Genomic DNA, 22,615 nt, shown 5'->3' with positions numbered 1-22,615 from the left:
GGTTCAGGGTGCGTTTGAGGTTTTGGGGTGCTGGGATATTTTTGTGGTTCAGGGTGTGTTTAGGCTCTGGGGTGCTGGGATAATTTTTGGGGTCAGGGTTGGTTAGGGTTTTTGGGTGTAGAGGGTAATTTTAGGGTTCATGGTGCATTTAGGTTTTGGGGTACTGGGGTATTTTTAGGGGTCAGGGTGGGTTATGGTTTTGGGGTGCATGGGGTATTTTGAGTGTTCAGGGTGCATTTAAGGTTTCGGGGTGCTTGGGTATTTTTGGGATTCAGGGTGCGTTTAGGTTTTGGGGTACAGGGGTATTTTTAGAGGTCAGGGTGGGTTAGGGTTTTGGGGTGTAGGGGGTATTTGTAAGGTACATGATGCATTTAAGGTTTTGGTTTGCTGGTGTATTTTGGGGGTTCAGGGTGCGTTTAGGTTTTGGGGTGCTGGGATATTCTTCAGGGTCAGGGTGGGATAGGGTTTTGGGGTGTAGGGGGTATTTTTAGGGTTCAGGGTGAGTTTAAGGTTTTGGTGTGCTGGGTATTTTTGGGGTTCAGGGTGCGTTTAGGTTTTTCGGTGCTGGGGTAATTTTAGGGGTCAGTGTGGGTTAGGGTTTTGGGGTGTAGGGGTAATTTTAGGGTTCAGGGTGCAGTTAGGTTTTGGGGTACTGGGGTATTTTAGGGATCAGGGTGGGTTAGGGTTTTGTGGTGCATGAGGTATTTTGAGGGTTCAGGGTGCATTTAGGTTCTGGGGTACTGGGCTATTTTTAGGGGTCAGAGTGAGATAGGGTTTGGGGGTGTATAGGGTATTTTTAGGGTTCAGGGTGCGTGCCAGGGGATAGGTTACCATTACAATTATTTTTTTGTTTTAAAGTACCAATAACGCGTTGTAATGGTATGCGTAATAATTAACTGCGAAGTAAAAGCATTTTTAATGTATTTTTATGTATTTGCGAAGTAAAAGCATGCGCACTAAAATCATGCGTAGTAATAGTATTTGCGAAGTAAAAACTTTGAAGTAAATACCTGCTGAGTAACGATATGCTAAGTAACATCATATATTCATTTTCTTCAGTTTTTTTTCCTGAAAAGGCAAGAATCAAATGTAGCTTGTCAACTCTTAGAAGTGGAAGGGTTCATCTATGTAAAATGGATTTTGGACTAATTCAGTTGTTCATCAAAGTGTAAAAAAATGAGTGGATGTTTCTCCAGTTAACTCCTTGCAAGTGTGACTACCTCCTAGTTTGATTATGAACTGAAATTATTATATAAACACCTTCAATGTTGAAAACTCTATTGGTCGACAAGAAATTGATTGGCATTGTATAACCCTGTCTGTAGCAGCTGTTTGTTTTAATACTGTGGATATGTGTTTGTGGCCTAAGACCTTTTGGGGCATATTTATAATGGAAGTGACAGGGAGCGGCGTTACATCCTTTTCTAAACGTCGCTCCCAGCCACTTCTGAAATGCAGGGCTGCACCATATTTAGAACAATATGGTGCAGCCCTGCATTTCTCCCTGCGCTGGCGCTACATTTAGCTGACCGTGGTGCAAGGGTATCTGCGTTGGAATGGCAAAAATGAGGAGAAATAAAGCATTTCTCCTCACATCGCCAGGGTAAATCAGTTTTCCCTGGTCTAAATTTTTGTGCTGCCCCATATTACGCCACCCTTGTAAATGTCGGGCAGCATCAAAATCAATGGGTGTTGTGGTGGAACGCCCACTACAACACTCATTGCTCTCCCATTTCTCGCTAAGTATAGCGTGAAACTGTGCCTTATTTACAAAGCAGCATTAAACCACGTTAAGTGGCTTATTACTGTCTTGTAAATAAGACAAAGTGATGTTGTGGTGGCCATATGGGCCTGTAAATATGCCCCTTTGGTTGTATCATGAAGTTCATCTCCAGAGAACCTGGAGAAAAAATAGTGAATTGTAGAAATGTGTCTTGTGTGGCATTTCTACAAAACTGTGTTGTTTAGTAAGCATTTTCTCATTTATTCGAAATTCAATTGATATTTGTTTCATTGTAATTACCATAGGCTATAATTGATCCCCACTATATACCATCTTTCTTGTTGTTTCCTTGAGTACAGACATCCAGAGATTGGCTGAGGCGCTTCTTAAAGGAATATGGCCAGTTGAGCAGCAGGAGGCACCTTTTTATTCTTATGGGTTATTCTATTTATGATAGTCAACTTGACAGTTTGGGCATGTAACCAATGATCCTTCCACCAGGCTCGAACAAGGTCATTCCTACGATGTCTAAAACCATCCACTGGCCACCAAAAATATATGGGTATTAGTTTTTTTTCGTTCTAGTACTTGCTTATTTAGACCATAGTCCGTTCACATTATAGTAAAAACATCCATAATATATTCTAATATCATGACTAATATGAAAATAGTTAAGAGAAAATAAAATGCAAATTTCTACATAAATACAAGAACATCAAAAAAAACATCAATTAATAAAAGATCTCTTTCCAACCCCCATCCCTTTCAAATTATATTGGCAGTTCTTTTATGCAGTTACAAATCATACTATTGTACATACAACATTTAAAAATCTCATATTTATCAATGGGCTGAGGGCTTGAGCTCCAGTTAATAATCTTATAAGCAATAAAAAGAGCTTTTAAAAACACTCCTTCCATTCATCTAAGAACCACAAACAATCCAAGAAAATATGTGGGCAGCTGCATTTTACTTTCAGCCCATATGTGTGCAAGTCCTGTTCATCTCTCATTGCAGCATTTATCTTCATATCTGTATAACTTGGATTAAGTCCAACCATAAATTTCAATATAGCTTTCCTACGCTTAGGGCTTGGCAGGGATTCAATATAAGGGAATGGATCCTCATTGTTACAGCCTTGAAACAAGAACTGGGTGGACAGTGTTCTCCCCAGGTAGAGCAAATTCTCCTCTCTAGCACTTTTACTTATAACAGCGCATAGCTCCTGCTTAGGGACCTGCGGCCCTGCCTTCTACTGTTCCGGCGCTATTGATAGTTTAACACAGATCTTAACTAGCGTGCATCTAAATTGGGATGCCCAATTCAATGCACTTTTCTCTATTTCCATTTTACAGAGATGTGATATTTTAAGGACCTCTTATCTACTCAATATCTGCCAAAAGTTCAATGAACCTTGCAGCTCCTGGTAACGCCAGGCTGTAAGTTGGTATTATGCCCTTATAGCCTGAATCATGGTTGATGGTGAGAGCAAAAGGAGCTGTTTCGCAAATTTACCCTCCTCAAAATTCCAATCCAATTTGCCGCCTACGGATATTACCTCTATTCCATATTGGAATTATGGGCGAACCATTGCGGTAAAGGCCAACAACATGGGGCATAAGGACCACCCTCCATAATTCCGCTTGAACTGGTTTAAGCCCCATACTAAGGATAGTGCAGTTGATTTTAATTATTCTATTTGGTCCCTCCAATTTAATTTGGTTTTGAACTACATACCCAAATATTTATATTTGTCAACCACCTCAACTTTAACCTCTCCTAGGTGTCATTTAAAATCCCCCTTTCCTTTCCCCAGAACCATTATTTTGGTATTTTCCAAATTAATCGTAAGACATTACTTTAAACAATAATTGTGGAAAACATCCAATTTCCTTTGCCGAACCAATTCTGTCATGTCCACTGTCACCAGATCATGAGCATAACGCAGACATAGGATTTGGGTCCCACCCATCTAAGGGCATAGGCCACCAGCTTTACAAAAATAAGAGAATTCCCATGGGACTCTAAAATCACCCGAGCCCAATTCTGAGAATGCAATTCATGGATTAGTGAGAGCAACGCCTTGTTGATACTGAGCTGCCCCAGCATATTTCACAGTAACTTACGATCGGACAAGTCAAAAGCGGCCATAAATCAACAAAGCAGCAAAACAATCTGCCTTGCCGCTCACTTGCCTTTTTTGCCATTGCCCATAGGCTAAGGCAATGATCTATTGCTGAGTGGCCCTTCTTAAAGTCACCTTGCTCTGTCAGAATTAGGTTCTCTTGCTCTACCCAGGCCTTCATTAAGCCCAACAGTATTTTTGAAAATAATTTCTCTCCCACATCTGACACACCAATTAGGTGATAATTCTTGGGCTGTGTGGCATCATCATTTTTCTATATTGGCCTAAGTAATGTGCCTTTCCAACTCTCTGCAAAGTTCCCAGAGTTCAGGAATTTTTGAAAAATTATGTTAAAAAAACTTGCAAACCAATCCCCAATATTTTTTATTATAATTGCTGATAAGTTATCTGGGCCCACTGCTTTAGTAAGTTTTAGAGTTTTAGTTTTAGTGCAGCTCTATTTCCACACCAACTGTAATCGTATTTTCCAGGTTTTTATCTACCCTATTACTATCATATAAATTGCTGAAGCAGTTAATCCAGTCATCTTCTCCCACTAAACGCCTCGTTTCCCCTGGCACAATCCCCTCCAGCATCAGTTGCTAAAATGTCCTAATGTTATTTGTGCCTATTACTTCAAGCATAGTTTGCCAATTTTTAGTTGTATACTCCAATTTGATTTCATACAACTTGTTTTTATATTCAAGTTTTGCTAAGCGGAGGCTCTCCACTTTTGCCTTATCCTACCTTTTCCTAAGCAGTCTTTCCCATTTTCTGACCCTTAACTTTAAGATCCTACACTCATTATTCAACCAGCTATTTCTTTTGTCCCCCTCATCATAATCACAGTCCTTTGTCAAAGGGCCTTATTTTAGATGCACCCTCAAACAGTTTACTACCCCGCTCAATTACCTATCCATGTTAGGACATTAATTTAATTCCTCAGGTTTGCCGAAAGACATATAGTCAGCCATCAGATTGTTAAGCAATTTCAAAGTATAATCAGTTGTATGAGTGTTTATAAATTGAGGGTACTCTATCTGCAGTAGGCCACTCTAACTCTTTTCACCCCTTGCTCTATCATAAGTATTACCTGTAAGGGCCAGTGATCACTACCTTCAGTTTGCAACACTTCAAACCCCTCTACTTAAGAAAAGTGTCAAGCATTTAAAAAGGCATAGTCAATCAGACAACTCTGGTTACCTTTACAAAAGGTCTTTCTTGCGGTGCGGTCAATATCTACTCGTCCATTAACACAGAAGAGCCCTATGGATCCTAGAAGCTTTACTAGGGTTTAAACTCGTGAAGTTCCACCTGATCTAGGAAAAATAGCTGAAGGCACCTGCGCCATGCCTAATAATTCTTTAAACAACTTGTCACTGGAAGAAAGATTCAATTTAAGAGTGAAATCCCCTAGAATCATTACTAACTGTGTTGCTTCTGTACAGATTGACTCCAAGTCTTATTCTAACAGTTTTTGTTTGGATAAGGGTTCTAACTCTGCCTTTTTAAAAATATGGCAGAATTAAGAAAACGTTAAAAGTCAATGCCCTTTCCATCTGCCAGGCATGTCTCAGTTACCACTACTATAGCACACAAGAAGAGAGACATGAAAAAGAGATGAAAAGACCCACTTATTTTGCAATGAAATCCCAGATCATCCACGATTATCTTTCCACTTCTATCTATGTGGGCCATTAAGAACCTCTAATTATGTTGCCCCTCTTTTATTCACCTACATTTTTTTGTGGAGCAAACATGCCCTGGAAAGGCAGCATTACCATGCTATGAGCTCACAAATATTAATGTTATTGCAGAGGTGAAAGGTATTGAGAATCTTCGGTCATCACTCAATGCCACAACTCATGCTCTAAATGGCATATGATAGATTTCCAAATAGGTACTGGCAAACTGTGTCATTTCAATTGGTGATAGATTCAAGAAGTTATCTTATAAGGTCTTCTATTCCAAAGGGGACACCTTTTGAGAAGTATTGAGTTGCAGTCCTATTTTAGATAATTTGAGCAATTTTCAGGAACTATTAGGCACAACTATAAACAGCGCAAAGAAGACTAGACAGGTTCAAACCTGATGCACCACCAATTGCTAATCACTGCTCAGATACATAATGAATCTGTGTTAACCATCAGGAAGAAAAATGTCACTCCACAAACAAATGCTAGGGAGAGAGCGCCATGTTATTTTGAAAATTTGTAGGGGTGCATTATAATCACGTGTAGTCAGCACCCACATATTTAGAGGACTTACTAATATAGTTTAGAAATGTAACAGTAGGCCGGGGATCAGTGCAATATGTGGTGGTGTATTTTTAATCATAGTCAAATGTAGTGCCTTAATCAGAAATGAATGTTTGCATAACGTGGAAATGTAATCACATGTGAAATGTCGTAATGACAATGATGTGCCTTAATGAAATTTATATGTGCTTATTAATGAGTGAATTAACATAGGCTTTTTAGTATGAAGATGCACTACATGTATTGAAAATAGAATTAACGCTTTAAATAGTGAATTGTAGCACCTGTGTTAAGTTAGAAATGTGTTTAAATGTACAGAGGCCTGGGATATGCTGAAGCCAGTAAAGGCCTAACTGTATTTTCTTTAGTTAGCTTTAGCTGAAAGAGAAATGTCCTCAGTAAATATTGAAATGTAACCTTGGATGTGTTCGGAACTGTTCCCATGTCTCTTGGTTTGCAGGTGCAAGGTCGAGTAGCTCGTTAGGTAAAATGGTTCATGGTTTAGAAGTTAGTTCGGTAGGAGTGAAGACGAATAGATGCCAGTGGAATGTGAGTGTATTTGCAACATTCAGCGAAGAAGGTGCCTGGGACCCAAGGACACTCCAACGGACGCTTGATGGAGAGGTGCCATACTGGAAAAATTCGAAGATCCCTAACTGCCAGAGGGGCGTACCTGAAGGCGTGTCGACTGTTTTATGGGTTTTGTATTAGGGACATCACCCGAGGGTGGAGAGCAGATTCAAGCGGGTTCGAGTGGAGAGCAGACTAGAGACAGAGAGTGGGTTTTGGGAAAGGCAAGATGGAGGGAGATTGTGAACTTAAGGCAGAGGAAGGTGTAGGAAGGAGCATCTTAGAACGAGCTCGGTAACTGAGACTGCTTATGGGAAGTCAGTGTGCTTCTTAGCAAGTCTTCACTGCTGACACCTTTATTCTTGCCTGGGTGCAATGCTAAGTAGGGATGTCACCTTAGAGTTAGTGTAGGGTCAATCTAACCATATCCTTTTGCTTTCTGTAAATACAGTCCCGACTTCCAGCAGGGACTATCATTGCTTGTCTGATGTTACTCGAATTAACTCTGATTTTTATCCTGTGCAGTCTGAGACTTCTGCGGAGAATTATGTTTGTATTAGTGCCAGTTTATTTCTTGAATCTCTTGCTGAGATGTCTGTATGTACAATTATATTTGGCTTTGTAATAAATCTTTAAAACTTCAGTACGTAGTCAATGGTCCTTGAGTTCGATTTGGGTTGTAACGCTGTTTAAAGTTATGATTGTAGAAATCTTCCCTCTACGCTTCTAAGACAGGTAAAAAGGTCCCGTCGACCTAACCTGGGATTCTAAAGGTTGGTAAGTAAAATCTAGATGAGAATCCCAGCTTCCCTAGTTGGTAACAGAGGATGGTTTCCCCAGTTGGTAGCTACAGAGGATGGTTTCCCTTCTAGAGTGAGGGGAGAACTAGATTAGGATAAGAGTTTCCCAAGGCCCCTAGAAATTAGGTGATGATTGCCCAGTGGATTGTTGGCGGGAGACAGCGTTCCATTGAAATCAACGTAGAGTGACGGTGCGGCGAAAGCAGCAGTTCGTAGGAGAGTGAGTATGAATAGGGTTATATGTTGTTAGATTGCGGTGTTTATGTTTTGTGCTTTGTGTTGTAATGTCTTGCGGAGTTAGAGTGCCTGTTGTATGAAGGAAGATCAGGCTGTGAGCGCGCGCAGCCCAGCAAAATCTTAGGCTAAAGGAGTAGCTTAAGTGGTTCGGGTGTATCGAACACCCATAGTAATCGTTGACCATTGTTAAGGGGATCGTGAGGTACCATCGATCGCCCGCTGGACCGAGATAGGGGGAACAAATGTGTGAGTGTGTGAGTGACTGACGCTGGTCGTGAGTTGCTATGTGTTTGTAACCTATCAGTGAGGTGATTGTCCGGTCGTTTCGTGGACAGACAGTTGCCAGTTCGATGACAATTACGCGACTGTGGACGTACAGTCAGACTGTGGATGTACAGTCAGCGAAGTGATTGCTTGGTCGGAAGTGATCATTTCAGTGTATGATTGGGATCTGTGTGTGAGTGAGAGACGAGCTGTAAAGGAGGGGAACTGCTGCGAAGCAGAGGCGAGTGTCGTCAGGAAGTGCCGCACTGGGATAGGGCGGTTGGTTTGAAGCCGCGCTGGAATTGGTGGATTGTCATTAGGAAGTAAAGGAGTGCTGTAAACAGAGAGACGCTTGTGTTCATCATGAAATGTTTTAAAGTGTTGCGAGATTTGTTCAGAAAGGAGAAGAGGTTAGAACCCCGGGGGGGAGAAGAAGCCCCGCACGAGGATACTCCAGCTCATTACATGGCTACGAATGTTGGGTTGCACACCATATTGTGGCTTGAGAATTGGGCCAAGATGACGGACAGAAATGAGGAGTTGACTGTTCCCAGATATGGAACTTTTAGATTGGAGGTGTTGTATCAGTTAAAATTGATTATGGGTTCTATGCGACCCCTACCTAGATCGACACAGTTTGAAGCATTGAATGCGTGGATCAGGGCAGCGCATGAATGGAACAGGGACAGGCGTCAGGAAAGAGTAAAGAGATCATTTAGGGCTGTCCAAGATGTGGGGTGGGACACATTGGAAAAGAGATGGAGAGTACAGGCGATCAACTGAGCTAAATTGTGCCCGCTGTTGGTCAAGACGGGAAGCGCAGAAAAAGAATACTGAGGATGATGACAGTGATACGGATGATAGCCTGATAGAAAGGTTGTTGTCTGAGAGACCACCTCCATACAATCTAGAGTCAGGGGAGGAGAGATCAGCCCCGGTAGAGGAAGTTAGGGAACCGCAAGTTCCTCCTAGAACTGAAGGAGTGGGAAAGCTCTCGACAGGAAAAGGACAGAAGGTAGAAAGTGCTAATTCTCAGAGGCTGCCGGATGCTCTCACAATACCGGTTACCATTGGTCTCATAGTGTCAGTATACAATCCAGTGCAGACGCGAAGCGGAAGTCCACCACAGATGGGAATGGAAGGGAGCCTTAGCTATGAAATTAACAGTTTGGTAGATAGATTAAGTCAAATGCCAAGACCTGTAGAATCGAGTACCCCGTTACCAGCGACGGCAGATTCGTCGAGAGGACCGATGGAGGCCAAATTTGAGGATGTGGGAGTCAGTTGAAAAGGCTCAGAGCAACAGGCCAAGGGAGGACTGGGACCATGGGAGTACCGAAAACAGGAGGGTTCCTCACAACACCCCTGAAGTGAGTAGGCGCGGGGGACAGGATAGTGATTGTAAGGAATCAAGTGGTACATCAAGTCGAGACATACTGAGTGCTGCAATAAAAGCAAAAAGAATTGATGTGATGCGGCTAAAAGCAGAAGCGGATGAGATTGATGAAGGAATCTTGCCTTTATAGAGGATCGAACTTTATGATCCCGATGAGTTGCTGTTTGTAGCAAAGGATGTGACTCGAAAAGCTAGGTCGACCCATGAGAAGTTGACTGAATTAGCGAATAAATATGATGTGGATCTGTCTAGGATGAAAATGCTGCAGGGTAATAACAGACTGCAATACACTGATCGGGACTTGGAAGAGAAAAGGGTGATCGGACTAAAGACTCACATTAGAGAACTGATTATAGGGATACGAGCTTGGAGCAGACTTGACAACTGGGAAGAAAGGTGGTCAAAGAAAAAGAGCACTAGAAGGAGTGTGACAGAGACACCTCCACCAGGAGGGGGAATGGCAGGAATAGGGGCATACCCTCTGCGGGAAGTGGCCAATGGAGGATATGTACATGTGCCCTGGAGTTGGGGAGATTTGGCTGCCTTTACAAATGACTTCCCAAAGCTGAGAGAGAGCCCATTTGAATGGTACAAGCAGGTAGAGAGGTTTGTTGAGATCTCAAAAGTACTGTGGATTGATCTGAACACCTTGTTTGACATTGTGGTTCCGGGAGATTTGTGGGTAGCATGCAAGGTTGCTATCGAATGGGCCGCTGCGGAGCCAGATAGAGATGCTATCACGAATGGACCGCCGCCTCTTGTAATGAAAAATTACGAGCAGGTGAATACGTGGTTGAAGTCCAAGGTATCACCACAGGACATTGACTGGGTGAAAATAGACCGGACGGTTCAGGAACTGAAAGAGACGGTGCATGAATATTATGAGAGACTGTAGCAGGTCTTTAAGCAGTACAGTGGGTTGGATGTGATGGATCCTAAGGACATAGGACAAATTGTTTCGAAGTTTGTTCTGGGATTGAGACCTGATATCTGTCTTATGATCTAGCCGCATTTGATCTGTTGGCAGAACAAGCCGCTGGACGACATTTTGAGGTATGCTAGGTGCCGTAGTGATGAAATAGATTCAAGGACTAAAAAGCTTAAAGATAAGCTAATGCTGGTTCAGATGCAGACTGCTGACAAGGAAGGTCAAGCGCAGTCGGGGGGAGGTACCCTAGGGAGGAAGCAGAATGGTCAGAGGAAGGGAAATGGAGATGACCCCAAGCCAAGGGTAGATTTAGAGACTCTGAAAAAGACTACTGAATGCCAACAGTGTAATCAGATTGGACACTGGAGACACGAGTGTCCCTTTAATCCTGAAAATCATATACAGCAGGAAGAGCAGGTGGTTCAGGTGCAGGTATCTCAGGTGACAACGACGGCAGTGGCAAAGACTAAGTCGATGAAAGGGGGGACTTCGGCTCCTCGAGTCCAGGTTCCCCAGCCCCGAAGATTTCGACAGGGACTCGGTCTTATCAGCAGATGCCTCTCTTTGATGAGAGCGATGATTGTTACCTAGATCCGTTGGAATGACGGTGCCTGAGAGGGGAGGAAGATTGCATTCTTGGGCATTCTTGGAGGTAGACCAGAGGGGACCATTTGTAGAGGCAGATGTTGATGGTCACCCTACCACATTTTTGGTTGATACTGGTGCTACCCGTTCTACTGTGAGATCTGCAGTAGACCCTAACCTACCCCACTCGGGACAGACAATCCAAGTTGTAGGTGTTGCAAATAAAAAAATGACAAACCCCTTGACAGAACGTTAAGAGATAGACATCAATTTGTGGTGTGCGATTCAAGTCCTGTGTGTTTGCTAGGGAGGGATCTCCTGTGCAAGCTTAATTGCACCATCTATTGCACCCCTAAGGGAGTGGAACTACAGACGAATGATGATGATGCTACCTTTAAGGTCGAAAATCAGCATGTGTGCATAGAGATGTATCCAGCTTTGACATTGGAGGAACTTCCACTTGCCTTGAGAGAGTCAGTCTCACAGGAGGTGTGGGACTTTACAGGGGAAGACATAGGATTGATTAAAGGAGTTGCGCCAGTCAAGATTCAGGTCAAGCAGAATGCTGATTTACCAAGAACGCCTCAGGATAATTTGACCCCAGAGACGATCGCAGGGATCAAGCCTGTGATTGAGTCCCTGATTAAAGAGGGAATTCTGAAGGAGGTCATGGGTAGTCCATGTAATTTGCCAATCATGGGATTGCAGAAACCCAGTGGGAAATTTAGCATTGTACAGGATCTTCGCCGAGTTAACAACATAGTTGTTCCCTGTTGTCCAGTGGTACCGAATCCATCTGTTATACTGTTTCAGATCCCATGTCAAGCTGAGTGGTTCACTGTGATTGATCTTTGTCAGGCCTTCTTCTCGATACCTCTGCATGAAGAGAGCCAGTTTCTCTTTGCTTTTAAGCTGGAGAATTGTGTCTTATTGTTGTGTCATATCCCTCAGGGGTACACAGAGAGTCCATCGATCTTTAATCAGATCTTGAAAAAGAATCTTGAGAGTCTAGTGCTGCCGCAGAAATCTGTTCTCGTCCAGTACATAGACGATCTCCTTGTGGCGTCAGAGACAGAAGATGCGTGTAGGATTGATACCATCACTTTATTGAATCATTTGGCGGAAAACAGATACAAGGTGTCGCCAAATAAATTGCAGTACTGTTTGAACAAGGTGCAGTATCTGGGTCACAGAATAGAGAAAGGTTAAAGGAAGGTGACACCTGATAGGATTGAGGCGATCATGAACATGATGGTGCCTTCAACCCAGAGAGAAGTCAGGATGTTCTTAGGGATGGTTGGCTATTGTCGCCAGTGAATTGCCAACTTTTCGCTGAAAGCGAAGCCCTTTCAGAGACTGACGCACAAGGACGTGAGTGATCCGGTACCATGGGACAACGAATGTATGAAGGCTTTCCTTGAGTTGCGAGAGGACCTATGTTGTGCTCCGGTACTGGGAATGCCTGATTACAACAAGCCTTTTTCATTATTCTGCTTGAACGAGAAGGTTGTGCATTGGCAGTCTTAGTTCAGGATCATGAAGGGGTCCGTAGACCAGTTGCCTACTTCTCAGCTACTTTAGATCCAGTAGCTTTAGCGTTGCCCGGATGTCTCAAATCTGTTGCTGCAACGGGTGTCAGCATTGAAAGGTGTGAGAGCACTGTGATGGATCATACGTTGACGGTATATGTTCGGCACTCTGTTGAGTTGTTAATGACCAGGACCAAGACACAGCCAGTGGCTGCTGGTGACATTTTAAAGTGGTGGGCGTAAAGTTTGTAATGAGTGCGGGTGAGCGTGCGCAGCGCGCGAGCCATACCGTCATAAGGGGGTCTCGGGGGGAGGGAGGGGGATTTTGCAAAAAGAATGGGCAATTGGTGCTTTTTCAAGCATATTTGAGAAAACAAGAGGGTTAATAAATAAATAAAGAGACTTCATATGATAATGACATAGGTAGGTGCTTACTCAGTATAACCACAGAACGGCATAATGAGATAACCATGCTGAGTACCTCACAGAAGTTAATTCATAGTATGCTGGGAAAATCACATCAGAGAAAAATGATTGAAGAGGCTCCTTAGTATTTGAATGTTGGCAAATACCTGTTAGGCAAAAATAACCATGCTTGAGTTCAGGTGATTATGCAGTTAGGAGGCCTTTAAATGTTATCTTTATCTTGTCACATGCACATGATTTGCTGGGGTGGTCAAAGACAGAGGTGAAATGTCAAGGTAGTGTCTTCTGACAAATTGCTGCTTTTTTCTCTTGATTGACATTGATATTTGCTCTGACTACAAAGTGAGAGGATTTTGTAATGGGAGAAAAATGTGTGACAATCTTGCTGCATGTGCTAAAGGAGGTGTGAAACCGAGGAAAAGGCTGTATTATCAAAACATATTTGTAGCACAGTAAAATGTAATAAATGCCTTCAAATAAACTGTAGATATGTTTCAAAATATAGCAACAGTTAGGAAAAAAATAATTATCCGTTCAATTGACTGAAACATGGCAGATGCATGCGCAATGCTTGTAAAGTGAGGCTCCCTCAAATTTGAATAATAGATACTCTGTGAGAGCCAAGCTAATCTAAATCAGAGCACCAAGCCAAAAAATGCAACCCAAAACAAGACCAAGAAATACTCTACTTTCTGGACTGCTTTGTAGCTACACTTCCAGCGAGTTACTGCCCCTCACAGCCCTCAGATCAAGGCAAGAGGAAAATCCAAAACTGAAGGTTTCATGTGTTTTGAACTAGTCTTTCCGGTTTCATGAATACAAACTATTATAACCTGATTTACCAATCAACCATGTGCCACAAAAGAATAAAACCATTTAATGACAAACACGAAAAACATATGATGTTTTATGCCTGGAACAACAACACCCCTGACTTTGTGCATGTTATTACAATCACAGAAGGACAATTGTAATATGCAAAGTCTAATAAAAGTTGCATTAATTGTAACAGCTCTAATGACGTTCTTCGCTGCCTGCCATCTAGACACACACTCAACTATATTGCTAACCTCTGAAACCACTCACAAACCACTCACATCAACGAACATCGTTTACATTTCACACCGTAACCACATTAAGTTCTAAATGGGTCATAAAAAGCTCTCCTAATAACAGCGTTATCGCCAATCTAAGTTAACATGAATGTACAGATCTAGCTAGGATGATAGGCTGCATTGGAGCACCGGTTTCTGCAGGAGGAGCTGAACAAAAAGGACTGCTGTGATTTTTGTCAGTCATTAGTCTTCTTTGTGATTTTTAAAGGTGTCTAAAGGCAGGGGTGGGCCAACTTTACTAGTCTTGTTTTCTCCTTCGTATTTTTGGACTTGCAGAGCAGCCAAATTGTAAAAATAAAAACTACTGGCACCAGAATACAACTTGAAGACTGGGCGTAACACTCGCGCCTAGAGCGACATACTTCTGGTTCTTTTGACCCAAGTGGTTTGCAGAAAGTAATGTGCCCTGTAACACAATCAGCACTGCACTGGGGATCTACAAGCACTCATGAATCGCATGAGGGTATGGCATGCATTTCTGGTGAAAGACTGCTTCCAAGAGTTCGGATTCCTCACAAACCTGAGCTTTTGAGTTGCCCAGGTCCATGAGTGAGTACTGCATCCAGTTCAAGCCTTCGATTTCACACAATCAAGATTCATGCCGATTCACTCAGGAACCCCCTTCCCGAGACCAAACCTATGCCCTCCTGGAGCCCCTTGTTCGTCCTGTTCCCTCTAAATGTGGTACTTGGGGCCCTGAAGAGGTGGGGTGACACTGGGCAGAAAAAGCATAGTTTGCACAGGGTGCCTGAAGCTCTTTTCACCTGTGATTGGTTTTGTTAACAGCAAATAACAAGCCCTGCAAGTGCTTCTGAAGCAATGGCATTAGAATACACGTGACTGATACGGCCCCAGCCGGGTCACAAGCTCCAAGGCGCGCACAATACTTTGGTAAAGTCCTGTTGGGTTCCCGGTGTCCGGTGTGTGGCCCTCTCTGAGGAATTATCAAGGCACTTTTGTTGTAATAGGTTTTAAGTGCTCGCACACAATTATTCATTTATGACATTCATTCGAGCTCAGCTGTCCGGGCCTCTGCTGTTTAATAATCAGCGCCATTGCTTTCATATCAGTTTGGCCAACAGTTCGACCGAGCGCAAATATTGCATCACAGCGTTTGAACATTATCTCTTCACTCATGTTCAATCTCTTCGCTCATGTTCCATGCATATTTTAGGCAGGCTCGCAGACTCCACGTCTTTAGTACATCCGCTCATTTTCTGTGAGACAGAATTCAGATCTCTTAAGCGGGTGCGGCTTGTGGGGGAGGGAGGATTGTCACGCGGGGGTGGAGGTGGGGGGGGGGGGGGGTGTAGGTTTTAAAATAAATACATTTAAAAATCCTACCTGACCAGGTCTGCGCCGCCTCGGGCCCGTTGGCGCCTACAGGAACGGTTGAAACAAAAAGGAGCTTAGAGGGTGAAGCTAGCCATAGGTCTCCCTCCACTCGTAACACTTGATACAAAAAAAGACCTAGACCTTGTAGGCACTTATACATTCATCTATTTTAGGGTATACTATATGTTGCATAATTATTACAAAGCCTACTCCCCAACCATTAGTTATCAGGGTAGTCAGTATATCCTGATGATGGGCCTCCTTTAACAATCGCCCATTCACTAAGAAAAAACATTCAGTTGCGAGACAACAGAAAAACACACACTTAGGGGCCGATCAGGATCGCGGACGGACTTGCGTCCGTCCGCGACCCCAGAGCAGGAGGGAACCTCCGCATGGGCATGCGGAGTTCCCTCCTGTGCAATTAGGATGTGACCGCCACCCTGGCGGTCACATCCTCTATTTTTAACATTGCGGCGGGTGCAGCTTCAAGCTGCACCCGCGGCAATGTTAAAAATGCACGCATTGCTTTTGCATGCAGAAAGAGGCAGGCACCGTGCGGTGCCTGCCGCTTTCTGCATGCAAATGCAGGGGGGTACCATAGGTACCCCCCATGTGCACCCCCCACCCCCCCTTCACCTAGGGGGCCCGCAACGGGCCCCCGCAGTGAAGTTCCGTATGCTTTTCCACGGCGGGAAACGCGCCGCGGAAAAGCATAATTCACTGCCCATCCTAATATGGTGGACGGTGTCTGAGAGACACCGTCACCATATTAGAGCTTTTCCGCCGCGGTTGTAAGCCAACCGCGGCGGAAAAGCTGCGGACGGAAACCAGGACCCACCAGCCATCCTAATGTGGCGGTGGGTCCTTGGTCAGTCCGCTGCGGTTTTTCCGCATCCTCGGGGCCGGCGGTGGCTTCCGCCGGCCCCGAGGATGCGGAAAAACCGCTATCCTGATCGGCCCCTATGTGTCTGATAGTAACCCAAGAAAGACTAAAAAAGTGTGTGAGAGCGAGATGGCACCTCACGGGCGCACCACCAACGGGAACCTGGCAGGTACTCACCAGGGTTGCCCTGTTCTCATCATTGGCACCATCAAGCTCATGAAAGAAAAGTGTGTCCAAGAAACACAAAAAGGAAAATTTTGTGAAGATATGCAGTGAAAGAAGACCACAAAACAACCAATAAAGTGTCAAACCAACATGCAAAACCGACACGACAACACAGATATGCAATTTTATTCTGTCTCTTGTGTTGGGTGTGGAATCTAAAAAAAGTGAGGTTCAACCCCTTAGCCACCAAAATAAGGCAGTCAATACGCAAACATTGGGTGATCCTGTCCAACAAAGACTTCAAAATGCCCCCACCCAGATTTGCCTTCAAACGGTCCAGCAACTTGAAGGACAAATTGGTGCATACTCGCACACAAATTCCTAAAGATACCAGTAGAACACGGCCCTCAGGTCATCATCTATGTGGCACATGTTCTGTTTGCCCTCTCACTTCTAAGGCCACCAGTGTCACTTTAAAATCAGGCAAACAATGGCATCTGAGACAGTTCAGTAACTGTAATACCACTAATGTGGTATACAGGCTAGATTGTGAGTGTGGACTACAGTTCATGCATGCTTAAATATTGTTGCCTTTTATGTTAATTTTATAAACCAAAATAAATTAATTGATTGATTGACCTGAAGAGTGCTCGATGGGCCTGTCACAATGCCGGACAGCATAGTAGAATGTGGGCCAATGATTCCCGTCCATATTTGCACAATCTGCACCGTATGATGGATTCAACGGACTTCCAGGATGGGTACTGTTCTCTTATGGGGAGAGGGGCCAACCTTGATGATAAAATTAGGTTAGAACTCATTTTCCTATAGCCTGAATAAGGTGAAGCTTTGTAGTTTGATTTGTTTGAGGCAATGTCACAGTTTCATGCACATCCTTTGGCTGGAGAGCTTCTATGTCTAGTTCACGTGTCTGAAGGTGTAATTGTTTTTTAATTGGGGATTTGATGCTTGTGTAATCAAATATATTTGGGTCCCAGTTCTCCATGGTCAGTTGGAGACATTCCCTATCTGCCATGAGGTTTCTGGACCAAGGGTTGAAAGTTTGATGGACACCTCCATCAAAATGACAGAATCATATGCAAACTTTCAAATTATTTTTTATTTTCAAACATAAAATTCAAAAGTGCTATTTTGTTTTGAAAATAAAAAAAGCCATGACCCCCGCACCATCAAAGTTTTCTCTAACCCTTTTCACCAGGATCATGAAAACTTGCCATTTGTTTGCCCCCCTAAAATAGGTTGGGCGGACAAATGACAAAACCTCCCAGAGCTCTTAGGCTGGAGGGCAATAGGAATTGTATGTCAACAGTGGAGATGGAGTAGTCTATGCTGTTTACATACTAGAAGTCACCCTGATTCTAAATTAGGCATGTAGATCTTCCATTTGGTGGAATAGCACTCCATTGCCTTTGCAACAGAGTACCATCTCTGCCAAACTTTAAATCAGACCCTTCCTGCATAATTAAAAACAAAATGTAAAGAGAAGAACGCAAGTGTACATGGATTCACATGATCAGAGTTCATACTACAGGGTTGTCTTAATATCCATGCCTGTAACATCTCAAGGCTCAGCAATTGGGATAATCGGTCAAAATGGATTGGCTCCCTGAGAAAGAACTGGTGGGTTCAAGGCTCTTGCCAGTGACAATTTTCTTCCTTGATGCCCCATGGATGCAGACTGACCTCACATTTGTATCTATGGAAAAACTGCAATCTCCCATACAACAATATCAGGAATCACTTTGCGTGCTCAGATCAGAAATACACCAAACACACTGGAAGACTCTGAGTCATTGGACAATCGTAAGAAATATCTTTGGGAGGAATGAGAGCTGATGTGCAGACTGCAAGACACATGAGTGTCTCTCTGGTCCTCTGCCAGTATATATGCTTATGTATCCTCATGTCCTTTGCTTTCCGTCCTAGAATCCATGTTGCTGACTCCCTGTCCCAGAGTGAGTGTTTCTAAATGCCACAGTGACTGCCTCCCTGCCCTGATGTTCGTGTGCTCATGTTCTATTGTCTCTGTTGAGGGTACATCTTTCTCTGTTTCATTGATTTGTTAAAGAGTTCCTACAAATATAGTAGGACTGTATCACAAACTTCACAATATAGAGACTTAGTTCACATGTACTGTCAGTAAGTGTTGGTGTGTTTTGGCTAGCTCACACTACCATATCAAACCCATAAACTGACCAGGGTAAAATATATTATTGTCAACCTCAAACATGGCACTCTGATTCCAAATGAATCTGTGGAAATAGATCAAACCCTTTTGTATGGTCACTCTTGCATGCCCAGGGTAAACATGAGACAGATATAACAATGCATTTTCAAACATATCGTATTCTTGCAAAGAAAGCATGAGGTGCAATTATTAGAAAGATGAGACATGTTACTGTAATCAGCATTATAAGAACTGCGAACAATATCAAAATGCATTGTTAATTGTTACTAATGTTAGCTTACTCCTATCTGTATCTAATACTTTACTAAAGAGAGCATAGTGATAGCACCTCTGCCCAATCTATTGGGATAGTCTAACACCCATACCATGGTCTTAGAGGTCTGGAAGCCAGCCTATGTATACATGCTATCTTCCTTCACAGGATGAAGGTCAGAGTCAGATGGGCTGAATCTTCAGTAAAATTTCACACTGTTTCCATGATAATTCCAGCATGAAAGCTGACTGTCCTTCAGCACAGAATCTGTTTATATAATAAATAATAAAGTACTGCCTTATCACACTGTGGCAGAGGTGCAGAGCAGCTCCTTTGGTTTTGTCTAGCTAAAATGAGGTGTTTCCTAATGAGCGGAGAAAGAAAGGAAAACAATGACATTGCGTTCTAAATGTATGACCCTGGAACCAACTGTACAGACTACATGGCATCAATGCCTTTCAGAAATGCACATATAGCACATTCACACGTTAGCAGGAAAGTGTGTAAAATGTCATCATGAGAAAGAGATGTCAACCTAAAAAGCAGAATCTAAAATGGAGACTAAACATGGGCCATGCAACACCTTCCCCTTGGTTGGAAAGGAGACTTATACACTGACAGCTATCCACTCTAAAATCATTTATAAGACATATTATTATACATAATAACACTTTAATAACATAGGCATGATAGAATGCCATTAGAAAATGCCAATTAAAACCCCACAAACTACTAAAAAATCAATAAAAACAATTTGAAGCAAAAAGTCTATGAGGCGTCTATACTACAGGATGATAGTTACAAAGAGTCTAACATGTCCAGCAAGTAATTTGGGCCCTGAAGGGCTCCTGCAGACAGTAGCTCCACAGTAGCCTGAAGAGCAGTCCTAAAGAACAAACTTGACCAGTACCAGCCTCATCAGCAGAAGCTGAAGGTCTAGGTGCCAGAAGTGTAGCCTTAAACGAGGAGCCAGGCACCATAGAACCTGGAGTGAAAGCATCAATCCAAAGTGGCCAGGCAACTCATAGTAAGCATGCTGTAGCAATGGTAGCAACATAGGACAACACTGGAGGTGCAACTTCAATGGATACACTAACAGATTCATGTCTGTAGTCTGCGCCAGCTGCGTATTAAAGCATATGTGTAATACATACTGAAAAGAATGCCAGTGATGTTAAACACAGACTGTACATTCTGAAACAACATGGGCCAGAAAAAAAAGATAAGTTGTCATTTAATTCCAGTAGCAAAGGCAATCCAAAATACTGCACCATCCTTTTATGGCACGAAAGGACATGTGGCAATTTAATTACCATTTGGCCTTGTTGTGAAACATCCACTGAGGAGCAACCAAAATAGGACCAAAACAGCAATCAACAGAGAAAATCCTAGCATAATGCCTCCATAAATGTGTGAAAATAGAGACAGTATAAAAGACAGAATCACTCCAAATACAGTCTGACATGTAGTAACAAATCCAGACCTGATCGCTTTAGAAACGTGTAAAACACCAGCTGTGTTTGAAGCATTAAAAATGCAATGCATAAGTTCACCAAAATGTATTGATAAATTAGTGCATGATAGAAATTGGGTTTCTTGTTGGTAGAGGTATGCACCTTGTCCAAGCAGGAACCACAATCCTAGTCAGGGAAAGTCAGAAACTCACTTTGATTTATCCTGTGCTCACCCTCTGGTAGCTTGGCAGACAGCTGTCATGCTTAACTTAAGAGGCAATGTGTAAAGTATTTGTGCAACACTTCAAACAGTAACACAGGAAAACACAATTAAAAGACTCCACACCAGGTTTGAAAAATAACTCATATTTGTATAAGTAAAACATGACCAAAATGACCAAAATCCAATAGGTAGTAGTTACTGTATGAATTTTTAAAGAATAAACTGTTTTGTAGTGCTTAGAAACAAATTGCGCCAACCGGAGTTATCTGGTTGCGCTGGACTGGTCAAATCTAAATGTGCAGGTGACCACAATGGAGCACGGGTAAGATACAGGGCCCCGCCTTGGCACGCTGAACAATACTTTGGATCCATCAACATAGAGGGTGATAGGGGGAGCAAGGGAGGCAATGCACCATTGGTGATCATGCAGATGTATGCGTTGCGTCAGTTTTGAGCTGCGAACTGACATGGATAAGTCAAGAGTCAAAAAACCAGAAACACACTTTAAATTATCCTGGGTTAAAAGTGACATGAGCCACATGAAGCGATGCATTGGTGTAGAGTCAGAGATGCATCAGAAACTGGAGACGATGCATTGCGCAGTCGGTGATGCAGTGTCGCGGTCCGTGCAGCAGTGGCTATATGACAGCGTCGAAAGAGCTACACCCGTTCTGATCAGCACAAAGCCGTCAATGCGTGTATCTTTACAGTTGCAACACTTTAAACTCTCTTCCAAGGACACAGGACTGGATATGCACCACTTGGCAGAGCAGAATTTACAGCAGACAGAGTCCTGAGGCTGTTTACCAGTTAAAGAGGGAATACTTTAATATCTTTGAGACTTCAGAAAACAGGAGGCAAGCAAACTAGCCCGTGGAGATACTTAGGTTCAGGGATATAATGATGCAGGTCTACCATTTCTCACTCCCAGGCAACAGGGCAGCAGGCATAAGGAAAACACAACAATGCAGTTCAGCAGAGTGACAGTCCCTCTAGCAGCACATCAGTTCTTCCTGGTAGAATGTCCTCAGTTCCAGATGTGTCCTTCTAATGAGCACAGAAAGAAAGGAAAACAATGACATTGTGTTCTAAATGTATGAGGTCCAATACTTATACCCAGTTGGGCGTCTGAAGTGGGGTAGACCTCAAAGAGATGCCTCCCTCTCTTTTCCTGCCCTGGCTCCAGACTCATTACAGGGGGTATGCAACCCTATGCTTGGGGACAAGACACAGCCCTTTCAGTTGTGTCAGCCCCTCCCATCCTGGCTAGGATGTCTCATCAGGTTGTGGAAGCCCATCAGTCACACCTAAGCTTCCTGTCTGTGGATGTCTAGATGGAATTCATAAAGCCAGCTGTAACCTACCCCAGGTGTGTATTCAGAGACAGGTAAAAGACACAAAATGGATACAGTAAGAAAATGCCCAAATTCTAAAAGTAAAAAGAACAATTGATGGACAGAATGTTGAACAATGTCAAACATTCAGGCCAGTACAGAAATCTGGGCCAAAATCCTTTTTTTTCTTTTGCTACCCATTATTTTCCAGTTTAAACCCCGCTACACACAAATCAGTCTTGACCCTGCTCCCCATTGGAACAGTCTAGGCCGAACTGCCAGGCCAGGTCTTCCCTGGACCAGAAACAAGTGTCCTGGAACCGGTTTTGGGATTTCACCACTCATCAGCCATGCAAGTTTGACTCCAGGGGCATGGAGAACACGGGACACACGTCTGGGCATACCCGTCCCACTCAGGTGACTAATGCAAAAAGAACAATTTGTGGACAGAATGTTGAACAATGTCAAACATTCACAGGTCCCAGGATGCTTGTTTCTAGTCCAGGGAGGACCTGGCTTGGCAGTTCGGGTGGACAGTTCCCATGAGGACAGGGTCAAGACTGATTTGCATATGGCTGGGTCCAAGCTGGGGTAGTGTGGTGAGCAACAGAACGATGGATTAAACCTAGATCTTTGTGACTGTGGTGAATGTATTTATTGTTCAGCATTCCGTCCATCATTTGTTCTCTTTGCTTTTGTCACCCGAAGTGGGAATGGTATACCTAGACATGGGTCCTGTTCTCACTGTGCCACTGTATTCAAACTAGCCTGGATGATGAGGGGTGGTGTCCCGAAACTGG

The 22,615-nt window shown here is 43.3% G+C and overlaps 1 protein-coding gene across 1 annotated transcript in view; it reads left to right on the top strand.

Annotated features, from left to right (window-relative positions):
• LOC147683806 (arylacetamide deacetylase-like) overlaps window positions 1-22,615 on the top strand; it is a 116,426-nt gene that overhangs the window by 54,867 nt on the left and 38,944 nt on the right. The window lies entirely within an intron of this gene.

The sequence above is a fragment of the Lissotriton vulgaris genome, chromosome 11, assembly GCF_964263255.1.
Source record: "Lissotriton vulgaris chromosome 11, aLisVul1.2, whole genome shotgun sequence".
In the NCBI taxonomy this organism is placed as follows: Eukaryota; Metazoa; Chordata; class Amphibia; order Caudata; family Salamandridae; genus Lissotriton; species Lissotriton vulgaris.
This window is presented reverse-complemented; position numbering and strand designations above follow the sequence as displayed.